Source organism: Podarcis raffonei, chromosome 1 (genome assembly GCF_027172205.1).
Source record: "Podarcis raffonei isolate rPodRaf1 chromosome 1, rPodRaf1.pri, whole genome shotgun sequence".
Classification (NCBI taxonomy): domain Eukaryota; kingdom Metazoa; phylum Chordata; class Lepidosauria; order Squamata; family Lacertidae; genus Podarcis; species Podarcis raffonei.
In genome coordinates, this window is record NC_070602.1 from 46317016 (window position 1) to 46332488 (window position 15473).

The 15473-nt window shown below is 42.0% G+C and overlaps 1 protein-coding gene across 8 annotated transcripts in view; it reads right to left on the reverse strand.

The window, feature by feature from the left end:
• Window positions 1-15473, reverse strand: part of SIPA1L1 (signal induced proliferation associated 1 like 1) — a 145031-nt gene that overhangs the window by 115818 nt on the left and 13740 nt on the right. The window lies entirely within an intron of this gene.

A 15473-nucleotide genomic window follows, 5' to 3' on the forward strand; every position in this document is an offset into this window, starting at 1 on the left:
TCCCCACACTGATCCACGGACAGTCCGTGGGCCAGATCCTGAAGGCAATTGGCCTGATCCGGCCCACGGACCCTAGTTTGCTGACCCCTGGTCTATAGGAATCTCGTGTGTAAGTGCTGTCTTCACAGCAGGCTAGATTATACCAAATACAAATGCCAACATCTTAATACTGTGTATTTTTGCTTTTTCTCAAAGATGGGCAGATTAGAATCGAACCAGAAATGTTTTTTTCTATATCTAATTTAAACAGTCAGTTGCTTTGCCACAAGAGATTAATTTTTATAGCAATATTGGTTATGTTTCAGGAGGCTCAAGAAAGAAAAGATCAGCCCTTGAACTAGTTTCTGTGCCCTGAAAGATTTACATCTGTTAAGCTGCAGGAAAGGGGCTATAGCTTGTGTTGCTCACATGATTTTCACACAAAACGCCATAGGTTCTATCCTGGGTCCCAGCTGAAACTTTGCCAGTCAGTGTCAACGGTATTGATACTAGATGTACCAATGATCTGCCTCAGATATCAGGCAGCTTCTTGTGTACTACTATTTCCTGAAAAAATGGCTGGACTGGGTGGTAAATTGGCTGCTGAAATAAATATCTGTATTCAAATTATATCCAACAGGAGAACTGACATGGGGGGAAACAAGTGAATAATAATTATATTTTTAAAAATATTTATTTATTTTATATAGAAATTTCTATCCTACCCTTCTGGTGCATATGCACAACTTAGCACAGCATACAATAACTTAAAATCACATCAACACCACCCACGTCACTGCCCCACTAAAAACATAACAAAAGTGAAGACTTTTCAACATAATCCAACCTTTACACAAAGCTGCTGATACTTAGCAGGCAAAAGCCTGCTCAAAAAAGAATGTATTTACCAATAGGCAGCAGGCAGGCAGGAGGGGGGGCTACATGTTTCAAGAAACAAGATACAGTACTGTATTCCATAACATTGGTGCAGCCGCTGAGAAGGCCCTATCTCGTGCTGCTCTCAGCCATGTTCCCATCAACCATGCCTCCACCCCAGGTTGAACACAGAGAAGGGCATCTCCTTCTGATCTTAGGGAGCGGGCAAAATACTACTGTGGAAGGAAGAAACTCCTCCGATATTGTGGACCCAAGCTATTTAAAGCTTTAAAGAGAATCGCTGAAGTCTCAATTTGTTACCAGAAACAACTGGCAACCAGTGCAGACATTGCCGGATAGGTGTTAAGACAGACCTACTGCTACATTCTGAGAAGTTCAGCAGAACCCATAGGGATGTACTCCCTCTGTCTAGTTCCCAGTGGAGGTTGTCTACAAAGTCAACCAAAGCTGCTTTGGTTCCAACTTCAGGCATGAAGCCAGACTGAAATGGATCATAATCCATTTTATCCAAGAAACCCTGAAGCTGATATTCTACTATGCCTTCGTGTACCTTGCCAAAAATGGTAAACTTGAGACTGGTTGGTAATTGTCCAACATGATGGGGGGTTTAGAGGGGGACCGTTTCAAAGAGGGTTGTAGGTAGTCAGGAACTCTTTTTACATAGGTCAGCGCTCCTATGAAGGTTCCTGTCAGTCTGAAGGCAGGTTCAAGCATTCAAGATCTGTAAATGATGAGAGGACTGTACACTGTCCCTCCATACCTCTTGTTCAGAACAAAAACAAAAACAAAACAAAATTCAATCCCAAAGTGCATTCTGCTATGTGAAGGAGTCCCAATATAATTTGGGATAGCCCCACAGTTGCTGTGGAGGGCAGAAAGTCCTCTTTGCATGGCTGTCGAAGTCACTCAGTAAAAACAGACTGGGAAACTCCAACAACATGGGAAACTACCCTAGCTAGGTCACATAAAGAGCCTGCTATACAACAAAATCTCCCTTCTGTGCCAGCCACCTACCTCAAGAACAAACACTCAATGTTTCAAACAGGGCACTAGGTCAGGGTGGATGGAATCATGATAGACCACAGCAATTCTGCCTCCCTGCCTGCCCATACATGCACAGCCTCAGCTGATGGCTCTACAGAGAAACCTGGTACAGAGAGATAAAATATGTTTACCCATCCACTTCTTCCAACCATGGCTCTGCAATACATTCTAGGTCAGATCCTGGGAGGTCATATTTTACCACATACTGACATGGCATTCAAAAACACCACCTCCAAACTGGAAGGATTGCCACCATACGCACAGGGACCTTGGTTGACAGGTGAATTGGAAGGATAGAAGTATACCATCCAGTTATCCTTCCCTCTCTGGGACTCTCTGTGAAAATGAAAATAGCAGTTTGCAGATTGTGAAACTCTTTTTTCTCTCTTGCTTAATTTAATTTAAAGTACAACACCCCCAAAATGGGGGGGGGGGAATCAAGCATTCGAGATCATTATTCTTTTGAGATGAAACTAGATAGTAATCATCTTGTCATGAGTTTTTCTAATGATCTGCCACTTACAGACCAGACTGACAGGAGCCAACTCTCCTTATGCAACAGAGTATTTTGTAGGGCGGGCAAGCAACCATGTGCTCACCTTCAGAATGCATAGTCTCCTTTAAGCTGTATGCTTAAAATAAACCCAAAGCAGGTTCTCCATGCATCCAACTCAATGCTCAAAGGAAGAAGGACTAATGGACACTGTGCCTTGTTGGGGTGCTGGGAAATGTAGCTCTGTGAGGGAGAACTACAGTTCCCAGGATTCTTTTGGGGTATGTGCATTAGATGTGCTTTAAGCGTCTGGTATGCATCTGCCCACATACTCCATGTGCCTCATATGCAAGAGCATGCTGTCAGAAGATAGGCAACAGCTAGAAACCATTCTGCCTTGAGCATTTCCCATTTTTTCCTGACTCCAGCCCTCAGTAAAAGAGCTGGTTCCAGTAAGTGTGGGACAAGATGAAAAGGATGGAAATGAGGTAAGCGACAACACATCTGGACACTAAGCTAACAGCTGCTGGAAGGAGGATTCACTCAGTTCCTGACCGTCACATTTGTGCACGGTCACTGAACATGCACTGCTACTTCCTTAGACCCCTTCCACATCTGCAGAGCCTATTGGTTCTTCACTAGGGTCCTACAAGTGAACATACAGTACAAAGTATTCCCTTGTCAAAGATGCCAGTCCTAGCCAGATTTGTTCTGTAAGTCTCCTTGGAGGTGGACCTCACAGGAGACTGAAACTGGAGCTTACCATGTGACGGGTGGTGGAGAGATGAAGGAGCACACCTGCTGATTGTGTATTTACTATTCCTACACAAAGATCTTCATGCACAACAGTTGAGGCACACAAAAGAACTGAGCATGAGTGTATCTGTGTACACATCCCATAAACAGAAGGCTGGCACAGGAGTAGTTTGGGGAAGAGAATCTGCTAAGCAAATTTGGGCCAGAGACAAGTTCTGGGGATTTCAGGTTAGTGTCATTTAGCGGTAGCTTTGGTAAGCCCTAATGTGATCTACTAGATTTTTTAATTGAATCCAGGGGCCAGGATCTGTACATCTTTAAACAAAAATGAATTCAGTGCTTTAGACATACAACTCTTAAGAAGCATAATCTACAATTAAGAGTCAATGTGCCTAAACATTTAAAAAAAACAAACACGTTTTTGAGTATTTCATCTAATAAAACTTTGCAGATAGCCAGTCATCTGTGCTGAGTAGTTTCAGTGGCTGGGTTGGAATTTTAGAAACACAAAACCACACTGATCTTCAGAATACATCTTGTAGCATTTCACCCCATTTATCCTTTCACTGCACCAAGTGCTTCACTGTAACAGTATAACTACCACCATGAGCAGATGAAGTATAGTAGTTAAGAGCTACCCTTAGCCAAATAGTTTTGAGTTCAAATCTCTTCTCAGCTATGCTATACATTCACTGGATGTGCCAAAGCAAACCACTCTTTCAGCTTCCTTTTTTCAGAGTTGCCGTAAAGATTACTGAAAAAATGTAGATGAAGCTCTAGGAACATAGTAACTGCCCCAAGCAGAGATTTAAACCTGTCAAGGTCTCCCACATTCAATTCCAGCACAGTATAAATTACATTATACAGGTCCTCAAGGCACTCCATGATCAACTTATATATTTGTTCTACTGGAGCGACTACACAGCATTTATATTGCAGTTTCTCCAACTAAGTTAACTAACTTACTGTTAATTTTGTTGTGATCCCCAGAGGTCAAATGAACAGACTTGCTACAAAAGCTGAAAAAATGACGGCATTTTTGCATCAAATTCATGCATTCAAAAATGGAAAACACAGGAGTTTTGAAGTCATGTAATTGCCAAATTCAGCTTCCTAAGAGTGTCCATTTAGGAATAAAATATTTCCAGTCCTTTCAAAGAATGAACAATTTTTAAAATGTAAGATTATATTATTTAAATAAGATTCAGTTTCAGTTATATTATTAGATAAAAAGTTGTCCTTTAAATGAAATCTGCATGTAATATAAACATGTTAAGTATGCTGATTTAGTGGTAATTGGAGAACTTAAGCAAACCAAAGCAAAGTGCTGCGCTCACAGATTCCCACCCACCTCCTATTTTCTTCCTATTAGGCCAGCAGGAAGAGAGGAGCCAAAATTACTTTGTTATCCTGAATCCCAACTTATCATTAAGTACAAACTAGAATTGTATGTAAATCAGCTTTATAACCTACAGTTTGAGGCGGGCTTTTCTGAAAGTGACTAGTTTGTTTTACACCAAGATTCCTAGTTGTCGAGATCCAGAGAAAGTGTAATATTTACAGTTCCTATGTGGAAAAGCACCCCGCCCCCCAATAATTATCAGCCTAGTTTCTGGACACAGAATGCTGAACTGTGGCCCTTCGCTCCAAATGATATTACTTACAGACTTTGCACACATACAAGAAAGCCAGTAAATTAATTTTCATAATCCCCACCTCATCTCTACAGGCAGATATAATTGAGTAGTGCAAAATACATGATCAGAGATCTTGGATTATGCTTCAAGGTGGGATAATTTAGCTGCAAACCAATTTGTGTTCATTTGCTGCAACTAAATCTTGTTCGTAGAATATATGAATTACAAAATGGAAAAGTCAACACCAGTGATTTTTAAAGGGCTCTCGTCTTAATGACTTGCATCAACAACATTTAAAGTAATTCACATTTGCCCTTACGTTTGGGAAGATGTTACAGAAAGTGTGCAGCCAATGGCTGCTGAAAGCTCAGAAACCGGAATGATAGCTGAGTAAGATTTCTGCTATGAGACTTGCCATTTAAGAACATAAGAAGAATCTACTGGAGCAGGTTGATGCTCCATCCAGTCCAGCATCTGGTTCTCACAGCGGCCATAATATGTGGGAAACCTGCAAGCAGGACCTGTTTCAGACATTTACTCCACCCAGGGTGCATCTTTCTAATCCACTTATTACGTGGTCTGGAAAGAATGGCAGAGAAAAATGGTTCCCATCTCTTCCCCTCTAACACCTATTGAATACAATGCTAGCTTTAAAAAAATAGTAATACAGATTTCTGGAAATTGGTAGAAGGCTTGGACAAAAAAGGGTTATATAGACTGAAGGGCTTTTGGATTGACTTTTATGTTACTTAAGTACAATTAAGGCTAGACTTGTAAAATTACCTGGGGGTGGTTGCAAGAACATTAGTGGTTTTATTTTCTTAAAAAATCCAAATTACAATCTGCCAGCCCATTAACAAGGTTTGAACTTCTGATCTAGGATTCTATTCTAGATGTTATGGGTCTACTGTCAAATATATACAACAAACTAATAGAAATTTCAACAGGAACCATCACTGTCCGGAAAACATTATGGGAGATGGATTTAGGTTGGCAAGACCCAATGGCAAGTTATATGTAATACGTAATAGTTTTTGTTGTATTTTCCAGTTGTCACGCAGACCATGCATATATTTTCTTTCAACAGAGCAGCTTCAAGTTTGGACTTCTAGCTAAGCAAAGTCTCTTTCACTGACCTTGGTGATTTGTCTTTTAAGGTAAGACATACATTTATAATTTACATCAGGTGTGGAATGATATTTTGACCTGTGCTACCTTAGTACATAACTTTTTATTTTATTTTATTTAAGTGAGTGTGCTCAATTTTATACCCACCACAATACCCAGCTTCTCTTAGCACAGATTTTTTTCTTATTTGCACAGCTCTGAAAATAAGCTGCCTCTAGCCTAGCCTAGTTCTTTCATGTTTTCTCATTTCCTCTCTCCTCCCACAGAAACCATGCACAGGATTTCTAGAACAAGTTCAGTTTTATGTCCTACCCAAAAGAATTATTCTAAAAGCAACACTCAAGAAAGCACCAGAGTGGCAGTTTTTATAACAGGAATTTACAAACAGAAGTTCTTCCATGGCTATGATTCTAAAAGTCTGTCCATTCTTTCAGAACCCTGACAATTTCAGCTTATATTTTAAGAAAGGACATTTCCAGATCTCTTGGTTCCACAAACAAGGGTGGAAAGGTTCTGTAAAATAAATTATTATTATTATTACCCCTTCCATCTTGCTGGGTTTCCCTGAACAGGGCTGCCTTCAGATGTTTTCTAAAAGTTGTGCAATTCGTTATCTCCCTCACATCTGATGGGAAGGCGTTCCACAGGGAGGGCGCCACTACCGAAAAGGCCCTCTGCTGGGTTCCCTGTAACTTTACTTCTCACAGGGAGGAAACCGCCAGAAGACCCTCAAAAGTGAACCTCAATGTCCAGGCTGAATGATGGAGGTGAAGAAGCTTCTTCAGGTATACTGGGCTGAGGCCATTTAGGGCTTTAAAGGTCAGCACCAACACTTTGAACTGTGCTCAGAAATGTACTGAGAGCCAATGTAGGTCTTTCAGGAACGGTGTTATATGGTCTCGGCGGCTGCTCCCAGTCACCAGTCTAGCTGCCGCGTTCTGGATTAATTGCAGTTTCCGGGTCACCTTCAAAGGTAGCCCCACGTAGAGCGCATTGCAGTAGTCCAAGCAGGAGATAACCAGAGAATGCCCCACTCTGGCGAGGCAGAAGTATGTAAAAAAATGATTTAAATCAAGTCTTACTAATTAGTGATTTAAATTAATTTGATTCAATCAAATCTACCCTGGCTGGAGGTTTATGATGCAATACATTTTTCAATGCCTACATCCAAAGTAGTCTACATGGTACCCCCTGACATTGTTTAATTACAACAGCTATCATCCCTGATCTTTAGCCATGCTAGCGGGGCTTATGAGATTTTTATTTCACAACATCTGGAAGGCATCCCATTGGCTAGCCCTGCCCTGGTTATTCAAAACACAAGTATAAGCCTTTGTTAGTGGACATGAAACCACAAATAAACCAAGTTAAGTACCCTACAGAAAACAAAACAGATAATACTTGTGATTTTGCTAGAAATATCACTTTACCTTAAAGATCTCAAAATGCACAGGGCAAACTGCAAAGCAAGCATTTGCAGCAGTGTATAATTAAATGGTGGCTATCGTGCGGGAGATTAAAGGGCGATGGGATAGTTCAGTTATGGGATTATACAGTTAACGGAATTGTTTCACGGACCAAATTAATGAGTCAAGCATTGGTGTCTCTTCTCATTTAGAGAGGCTTATGATGCTAAAAAAAGTTTCTTTAAAAACCCAGCAACTCAACCCATCATTCATATTTTCAAATACTGAAACATGAGCATGTTTTTTCTCAAACCATAAGGCAAGTTATCTATAGTCATATCTCTAACAGCATATAGGAAAATGTCCATGCAGTGTTTGTCTGAACATCATTCTCTATTGTGAGATAGAACAATAATCATTTATTTAAAAGAAGATTCCATTTCTAGTTCAGGAATCGACTAAGTAGATGGTAATCAATATGAAATCACATACTTGCTAAGAGTTTATTAAATTTATTAGCTGATTTTCTGAATGATCAACTGCGCACAAATCAACATACAAAAATAGAAGTCCTTTATTTATTTTGCCTTAGTACTTATTTCTTCTGCCTCTGAGGCAGATAAATCCAGGGCAGCTAAGCCAGTCATAACACAATACTTAGCCAAGTCACTGATCAAGTAATGGCAGCACTCCTGCCATAACAGAAACAAGTAGCTGTTTTATGAAATCTGGAGCAAAAACAAACATGCTGGTTCATAACTGTCTTGTTTTTAACAACTTGCCTAGAAGTCACAGGTGACCAGGAATGCAGACTACCAGCCTCTCTTAAAGGCTAGTAAAAAAATGTGCAGGCTAGTAACTGGGCCCATCACCTCCTGGCAAATAGAAGAGGATGAAAGGAAGGCAGTGAGAAATTTTACTTTCTTGGGCTCCATGATCACTGCAGATGGTGACAGCAGTCACAAAATTAAAATATGCCTGCTTCTTGGGAGAAAAGTAATGACAAACCTAGACAGCATCTTAAAAAGCAGAGACATTGCCTTGCCAACAAAGATGTGTATAGTTAAACCTATGGTTTTCCCAGTAGTGATGTATGGAAGTGAGAGGTGGACATTAAAGAAGGCTGATCGTCGAAGAATTGGTGCTTTTGAATTATGGTGCTGTAGGAGACTCTTGAGAGTCCCATGGATTGCAAGAAGATCAAACCTATCCATTCTTAAGGAAATCAGCCCTGAGAGCTCACTGGAAGGACAGATCGTGAAGCTGCGGCTCCAATACTTTGGCCACCTCATGAGAAGAGAAGACTCCCTGGAAAAGACCCTGATGTTGGGAAAGATGGAGGGCACAAGGAGAAGGGGACGACAGAGGATGAGATGGTTGGAAAGTGTTTTCGAAGCAACTAAGATGAGTTTGACCAAACTGCGAGAAGCAATGGAAGACAGGAGTGCCTGGCGTGCTCTGGTCCATGGGGTCACGAAGAGTCGGACACGAATAAATGACTAAACAACAACAACTAACTTGTGTGCTTATTTCCAAGACTGGGTTCATACAAAACTCAAATCAATTTTCAAATTGCAGTACTGTAACTAGAAGAATGATGAACCATAAGCTTCTAAATCTCTCATCAAATCTCTCTGCTCACGGCAGAATTTTCCTAAAAGCCCTGGCTGTCCTTAAATCTGATACCATGAGTCAACAGTAACATTCCTGATCTAAATTTCTGCTACTATATTGGGGCCTGCTAGCCTCAGCATATGCTTTATAAAGCACCAAGAACTAAGGTTTGCAGTGAATTTGGTTGCTGTTAACATGCTGCTAACAGACCAGAGTGAGAACAAGGCACTCATTCAATAAGGGGCATCGAAAGAGCCTAAATAATTCAGAAGAAGCCACTGATATTAATTGCTGTACAGTAAGTTTGTTCAAGAAGCCTTGGTATAACAATACCAAGCTGCCGCATACACCCCAGATCAAGTAAATCAATAAAAATACCCACCAAATTTGATTTATCTGTCCCCCACTATCATGAAGTTTGCCCCCCAACATAAATCCTGGCTACGCCCATGAATAATAACTAACTGGGAACAACAACTACAATACATTAATAAACAGGGAACATAAAAGGAAGAAAGGAAAGCTGTTATAGGAGAGAGAACTGAACGTAAAAGCATAAGGGAGGTGAGATGAAAACAACTGGAGATAATAAGGTATAAGGAGAATGGGAGAAGAAATTACAGGGGCTGAGGAAAATACGTTCAGAGGCATGTCAGGATGTGAAGGGAAAACATAAAAAAAAACCCCTTCTCTGCTTAGAGCCTTTGAATCAGCAAATTTGGGAGGTTGAGCCACATGTCTGTACAGTGGTACCTCTGGTTACGAACGCTTCTGGTTACGAATGGTTCAGGTTGCGAGCTCCGCTAACCCGGAAGTAGCTGCTCCTGCTTGCGAACTTTGCCCCAGGATACGAATGGAAATCGTGCACACAGCAAGAGGCTTCATTAGCAAAAGCACGCCTCAGGATAAGAACTGTACAGTGGTACCTCTGGTTACGTACTTAATTCGTTCCAGAAGTCCATTCTTAACCTGAAACTGTTCTTAACCTGAAGCACCACTTTAGCTAATGGGGGCTCCTGCTGCTGCTGCGCTGCCAGAGCACAATTTCTGTTCTCATCCTGAAGCAAAGTTCTTAACCCAAGGTACTATTTCTGGGTTAGTGGAGTCTGTAACCTGAAGTGTATGTAACCTGAAGTATATGTAACCCAAGGTACAACTGTACTGAGATTCTGGGAAACTATAGAACTCCTTCCACAATGAAAATTTTGAGGCAAAGAATTTAGATATCAGTAGACATGGATGCCAGCAATTTCCAGCTGATTATGCCAAATTCTGACTCCATCTGTTTCCATTCTGTGATTGGTTCTACCCCTGCACCACCACTTTGTGACTGGTGGTCCTCAGTACGGTAATTTTCAACCATCTCAAGTTGGCCCTAGTGGTAAAAAAGTTTGAGAATCCCTGCTCTAGGGCATCAGAAAGTTTTCTGATGCAAGTTATCCTATGCAAATTTCCAGATGATTTTCCAATTCAAATATTCCTGGAAAACCCACATCACTGGTACTAGGTTAAATAGGCAATGAGAGCAATGAGGCAAGGAGTTTGCTTTGCTACTGAAGCAAATAGTTGCTCATACTGTGGAGCTGATTGGGAGGGGAAGGTTTTATAAGGCCTGTTATTGGCCCATTTGCTTGTGAGATTAGTGTGGGGTTAGTTAACAGTCAAGCCCCCTTGGATCAAAAAGTTTAATCTGTCTGGTTAACAGATGAGAGTGCTGGTGGGTGCAGGCTCTAAGACACTAAGTTGACCCCGTTCAAGATCTTCCCTAGAAGGGTTTCTGTACCTTTAGAGCAGAGACTCCTTCCTCAACTCCAAGCTTAGCAGGAGATTATAATATTGTTCCTCAGTGTGCTTTCAAGCATAGGGTGGCACAGAAGGTCCCAAACATTCTGCCTATGGCTTGGAAGGGATATATTAACTTTGGCATCATACTGATCACATACAAGTGCCTCGATCTCACCATTCTGGGACAAAGTCCTGGCAAGTATAAATTTTGGCTGATTACAAAGACCAGCCAACATTTAGGAACTCTTGAATCCAGGTCTTCAACAAATGCAAGCCATAATCTCTAACCCAGAGTGGGAAAACATTTTCAGCCCAAAGGCCACATTTCTTCACCAGTAACTTTTTTAGAGCTGCATGGAAAATATTTTTAAAGTGTTAGTCTGAAAAGAAACAGTCTGATAACTTGGATTCAAAGACAATAGAATATATGTGAGAAGCCAGAGGACCAAGTCACAAATGTACACGTCTCTAACTTTTGAAAGTTGGCAGCCTATCACAGTAAATAAGAGGAATGTTTGAGTAGGATATGAATAATGAATGTGCTCTGAACACAACTGGAGTGTTTACAGTAGTAAACTAATTTGCACTGCTCCAACTGTTCTAACAAAATCAATAGCAGAAAGTGTCAAACAAATAAAAGCTTTATGTGCAATTACAGCAATATAAATATTGATGCACAAAATATAACACATCTATCCACTAGATGATCAAACCTTCTTTTGGACATCCTCCATGAGACGCACCATAAGAACTTCCAAACACAAATGCATCAAACCTCTTCATTGCTTCCTGTTTTGTTTATTTTCCAACCATGCAAGGGACTACCTGCTACTCTTATTCTATAACTAAAGAAGTAGCTATACAAAGGTCTACAAGGAGAAGAAGTAAGGCCTGCATGTGCCTGCCAGAATCAAATTGCAAACCCTAGTTTATATAAATAAAAAAGGCAGTATAAGTGCAGTATATGATATATTATTTTTGTATTTCCTTTCAGTCCAGAAGAATCACCAATAAAATACACAACACAATAACACCAGGATTGCCTGTGCAGCACATGGTACAGTTCTGACAGTATTTAAACCAGTAGTGCCTGAAGAGCACACATGTTAAGCAGTAAGGGTGATAAATTTAAGAACTGAAGAAGAAGATCAGAAATGAATTACCCCAGATCAGAAAACTATCCTTCATGGGCAGGGCCCAAATCCTGCCCAATTTCAAAAATGGCTCATAACAGGCTCACCCCAGCATCAACAAGTCCTTCCTGCCACCTGTCTCTCCCCTTTCTCAAAAAGTGTCATTGCAAAAAAAGGAGGGGCCAATGGCAGGGAATACTGTAGAAATGCTATCTTTACAAGTAGAGGTAATGTTTGAGACCCAGGTGGCCATCAAGAGAATCCATTACTACCAGGGAATATGAGAGGCTGTGTCCCCAATGCCTCCCACTCCAGCAACAGAGGATATTGAGAACTCTATTTCCCAGGCTCCCCCAGCAACAATGGAAATTCCCTCTAGCATCCAGGCCTTTAAAAAGATAGTATCTCTGGCACTGCTGAAATCCTCTACCCTACCCTTCCTGACACCATTAGTAATGGTAGGTTTGGGGGGGAAGGGCTGGAGAAACCAGGGCTGAAGGGGTACAGTGGATCCTCAGTTGTTGAACGTAATCCATTCCAGAAGACGGTTCGACTTCCGAAACATTCGACAACTGAGGCACAATTGCAAATTCCTTTTTAAAAATGGAGAAACGCGTCTTGGAAGCCTTTCGACTTCCGAGGCGTGTTTGAAAACGGAAGCATTCACTTCCGGGTTGTTGGTGTTCGGGTTTCGAATTGTTCGGCTTCCGAAGCATTCAACAAGCGAGGTTCCACTGTACTTCACTGAGCCTTGTCATTCTGAACTCTCTCAAATAATTATTGGAAAGGACTCCAGTTTCTGCAAGAAACCAGAGAAACAGGGCATGGTTGTGGAGCAGCCCACCTTTCACTGTTTTAACTACTTGTGAAACAAATAGTTTCCCCACTTTTCTTTATGTGTCACTAATGGGAACATTATTTTACAGGAAAGTAGGATAAATTGCTGGGATGGGGGTGGCGCTGTGGTCTAAACCACTGAGCCTCTGGGCTTGTCAATCAGAAGGTCAGTGGTTCAAATCCCTGCGACAGGGTGTGCTCCTGTTGCTCGGTCCCAGCTCCTGCCAACCTAGCAGTTCGAAAGCACGTCAAAGTGTAAGTAGATAAGTAGGTACTGCTCCGGCGTGAAGGTAAACAACGTTTCCGTGCGCTGCTCTGGTTTTGCCAGAAGCGGCTTAGTCATGCTGGCCACATGACCTGGAAAAACTGTCTGCAGACAAACATCGGCTCCCTTGGCCAGTAAAGCGAGATGAGCACCACAACCCGAGTCATACGCGACTGGACTTAACTGTCAGAGTCTGAAGGTACATTGCAGGAAGGCAAGATTCAAGGATGTGTAACAAGGTAAGATAATAAATATGAGCATACTGTTTTCTCTGTTCTGGCACCTCAAATACACTAGGCATTTGGCTCATTTGACCTTTGCAAAGCGTTTTCTCCTTCATGGAGAGCACGTGTTGTGGTGGGGGCCGCCAGGACACTCCAAAGTTGGGGGGCGGGCTAACTGATCGTTGGCCACTGATGCGATTGGGGCTTCCCTTGTTGTTGGGAAGAAGTTAATGTTGCCATTTATTGATTGACAGCCAGAAATACTAAAACTCCTTGCACGAGGCTAGGGCTTCCTCTTTTCGCCCGTGCATGGGATTGCCCGTCCCTCCCTCCCTAGAATAGGGTTGTTCGCTTTGACCTTGCTATGCCTGTCATGGGGTCGTCTGCTTTGGAGTGGGGGCCTGGTAGGAATTTTGTCCATCTGGCTGATTGGCTGGGGCCATTTGGTTTTTGCCTACTGCATAGCAAATCATCACAACTTGTAAGGTTGCGGTTAGGCATTGGTTTATGGTTTGGTTGGTTGAGGGGCATGGATTGGCTGTGCCTGCCCCTGTAATGCTGCTGCTGCAAGGGATTCCGTTAAAGGAATTGGGGGCTAACTATTGCTTGTCCACTCTGTCAAGGGGGCTCGGGCCATAGCAATGAGCTCCTGGTTGCATTTGGGGTGAGGGCAGGTTCCCTCCTCCGCGTAACCCCCAAGTGTATTCCCCCATTCTGACTTTCGCATCGTGCGGAATGTCAGTCTGCCCCCATGGTGGGGGCAGATAGTCGCAACCAATGCCTAAGCAACCACTCACAAATTTGTATTTTAATAAAGTTGTGGCCAAAATTATGCCAAAAACCTTAAACAAAAAATTCTGTGTGATGTGTGAGTTATTGGGGTGGACCTGGGGACCTCGACACGCAACACTTCTGTTACTCCAAAGAAGTTTAAATCAGGAAAACAGCATGGATCTGTGCACACTTTATCAGCAACACAGATAATAAACTAGTTGTACATAAGCTCCACTATTCATATGCAGCCCTGTGCTAACCTGACAGAAGTCCAAACCTGAGAAGATTCTGTTAGTCTGAAGTCTGGGGATTAGAGAAGCTAGTGACTTGGAAGTTACATCTGTTGCGACAATCTTTAAGATGCTACTTCAGGGGTCAGAAAACTTTTTCAGCAGGGGGCCGGTCCACTGTCCCTCAGACTTTGTGTGGGGCAGGACTATATTTTGAAGGGGGGGAAATGAACGAATTCCTATGCCCCACAAATAACCCAGACATGCATTTTAAATAAAAGGACACATTCTACTCATGTAAAAACACGCTGATTCCTGGACCGTCCGCAGGCCCGATTTAGAAGGCGATTGGGCCGGATCCAGGCCTTAGTTTGCCTACCCATGTGCTACTTAAACACAAAAGCAGAATCCAAACACACAAATGACTTCTAAAAACATATGCCTGAAATTAGCAGAGGGAAAATGCTGCCCTTGAAGTCATAAATCTGCCCCCTCAGTGAGGTTCTTAATGAGTCTTGGCAAGGCAGGTGCCCTGCTGTCTTGGACATGAAGTTCAGCACAAGACTCTGCTTGCAAATACAGCCTAAGACAGGCCTGGCAGTGTGCATACAATGCTGCAATAGGGTAGAGCACACATCTGCATTACACCACTGCTAGGCAAAAGGAAAGGTGGACTATTTATTATTACGACACGTTTAATTATTCACTTCTTTTTAAGTGGTGCTGTGGGAATCAATGCCAACATTCACTTGGAGTTCTGCAGGTACATTGCTGGTGCCTTCCTGCAACTTGCCCTTTAGTAATACAAAGGAACAAGTGATACCTGGAACAAATCGTTGCAACATGAGATGCTCCTCTTTAGGGACCTCCAGTCCCACACCTTCTCATTTTCTTTTTCTAAACAATATATTACTTATTTTCTGCATATATAATAATGAACAAAGAGAAAATGGAAAAACAAACCATGTCCAGGGTGATGAATTCCAGTCTACACTCATTTTCACAGTTCCACAGTGAGATTAGTACAAGTCCAGAGGGAAAGAGAATTTGAATGCCCAGTCCAGCTTAAAACAGATTTTTGCTAATACTTAAGTCCGTCATCCAATGCAAACCCCTGCATAGTCATCACTGCCTTCACCCTCTCTCCAAGAATCTACAAAATGCTGGTACTAATGTCAAATCTCACCCTTCCAGGTCTAGGTTTAACACACACACAAGTTAATCAATATTCTCTGCCCACTGAACATGCTGCACACTCCAAGGACTTTTTT